Below are 2,252 nucleotides of genomic sequence, written 5' to 3' on the forward strand. Positions count from 1 at the left end.
CACGAGCGAGGCCCGCCAGCGTCACCACAGCAGTCGGCTTGCGGCCCTCCACTCCAAAACGCGCCACGTACCAAGCTGACACCCCGGCCTCCGGATCGCAAGCTGGTCCCCGCTTCCATGAGCCGACTCAACTCTGTCATCGGGATATGTAATCGGATGCGATGAAGTACGCCTCGGGACTTCCAAAGAAATTAATCGAACAACTCGGCAGTGACCCCGCGCTGTGCCGGCAGAAGGGACGGCACTCAGATTGTGCTCTTGATTTGTAATGAACTGGAGGGCCAATCGCCACCACGCGATGAACGCTGCCACCGTCTTTGCAGCATGCCACAGCCTGGTGATTTATCCCTGCTGTTTGTTATGCGGGTATCAGACTGCTGGTCCTGAGCCGAGTCGGAGTCGGCTCTGGAATCGATCGTATTGCAATCCATTAAACGTGGAATACATTTCTTTTGAATTTTCCTGTTGGTTAGAGTCAGAATTCAATCAGTCATAATGTCAGTGAGTCTCAACTGAACTATAAATGTACGCGACAGGACCAGATGGCCCGCGGAAGGACGGCATTCCTAATAGTCTCACAGTTTGTGCACCAAATGGGAAAAGGCTGGATCCAGAATGCCACCTAGGGCGGGCAAGATACAAAAAGGTTTTGCCTTGGTTGAAAACATCCCATGTCGCATCCCTACGCACCAGGGAGTGTTCTAAAACAAATTTTCCTTCATGAATGCTGCTTTATTTTTTCAGAGTCAAGGAATGTGACATTTTGCACGACATTGGCCATAGCTTTACAAGAGGGTTGAGACAAGGTACTAGTATTCCTGATGAAATCATTGTTCGCACTACGGTCCTTGTCTGGTGTGTTAGTATGCACACAGAGTTGCGGCCAGTGAACTGTCCAGCTGTCGTCGGGTGTTTTGGTGTTCTGAGAACTGGACTACGTTTGGTTTTAGTCACGTACGCGTCACATCCCGAATTTTCTCCTTGGAATAGCGGGGATGCGAACCAGGGTATTCTGAGTGCAAGTCCAGTGCTTTGCTAGCTGAACTTTCCGGTTAGCTCAGTCGCTGCACTGTGAATAATTCATTGAAAAGCCTGAGATACCACGAGCGTATAATGTGAAATCTTTGTCACGAGGGTTCTTGTGCAATTGCCCAAGATGCCTTTTAAATGAATGTAAACGACAAGGCATGTGAATTCGGCGGTACACCGCGTTTCCGATGTCCACGGTGGCTTGCTTAATTTCGTAGACTTGATGGCATGGCCAGTTGTCACAGTCACCCTCGTCTTATGACACAACATCTGGGTATGTAACGGGCCTGGGAGCACGATCACGGGGAATGGAGAGGTATCCCAAGCTGCAGTAAACACAAGAGGTCGCTACACGGGAGTATCTATACGCTGACGAGTATTAGGAGTCGGCATCGCTTCTGAATACTATACTTATGTACATTACACAGCTGTGCGCAGCTGCGTAACGATGTGCGATTGTTACGCTTTTCGAACTGATGAGACGAGTTTCACTCGTCACTTGTCGAGCAAGTCACCGTTCGCTGTTCGCTGCGATTCTGCCAGTGGCAGTGGCGAAACTGGGTTTCTCACGTCCACCGGGGGTAGCCGCGTGTGCTAACGAGCCCGAAAGCGGCGTAATTGAACCACGAACAACACATCCGACCACCTGTCGTACATGGGCCGAGCAGCCGATTGCGGGTTTCAGAATACAGCCGTCAAATCAAGGAAGCCAATACGCCACCGCACGCGTGACGCCCAATCACAGCGTGCGCGGCAGTTTGAGATGCAGACTGTCTTCACTACGGCGTCCCTCCAAACAAAAGCACGTGGCATGTACGTGGCAAGGCGACACAAAACCGTCGTACGATTACCGTGTCTTTGACGCACCGCCAGTCGTCATCTCGAAGGTTCTGTGTGCAAGCATGAGGAAATGTTGGCTGTGTTCTAATCGTCCGATTAGCTGGAGTATAATCTGCCAATGTGGACAGGCATGGACTTGGGCCTTGCGTTGGACCAGACCGCAGCCAAGGGAGGGGACCGGTGGGCTCGGGCTGGACGATCCTTTACAGGAGCGAGAAACTTCCCGGGTCGGTTGGGGGCTCAAATGCATTTTAAGTTGTTTTAATCTATGCACGGCCGTGAGCTTGGTGATAAATTATCCTAAATGTCGAGACAAAGCTGGGAGAGGGGGGGGGGAGGCAGGGCTCCAAACGCCCCCCTTCATAACACAATAGATCCTGCGC

This window comes from Pollicipes pollicipes, unplaced genomic scaffold (genome assembly GCF_011947565.3).
Source record: "Pollicipes pollicipes isolate AB1234 unplaced genomic scaffold, Ppol_2.1 Scaffold_3087;HRSCAF=3621_pilon_pilon_pilon, whole genome shotgun sequence".
In the NCBI taxonomy this organism is placed as follows: Eukaryota; Metazoa; Arthropoda; class Thecostraca; order Pollicipedomorpha; family Pollicipedidae; genus Pollicipes; species Pollicipes pollicipes.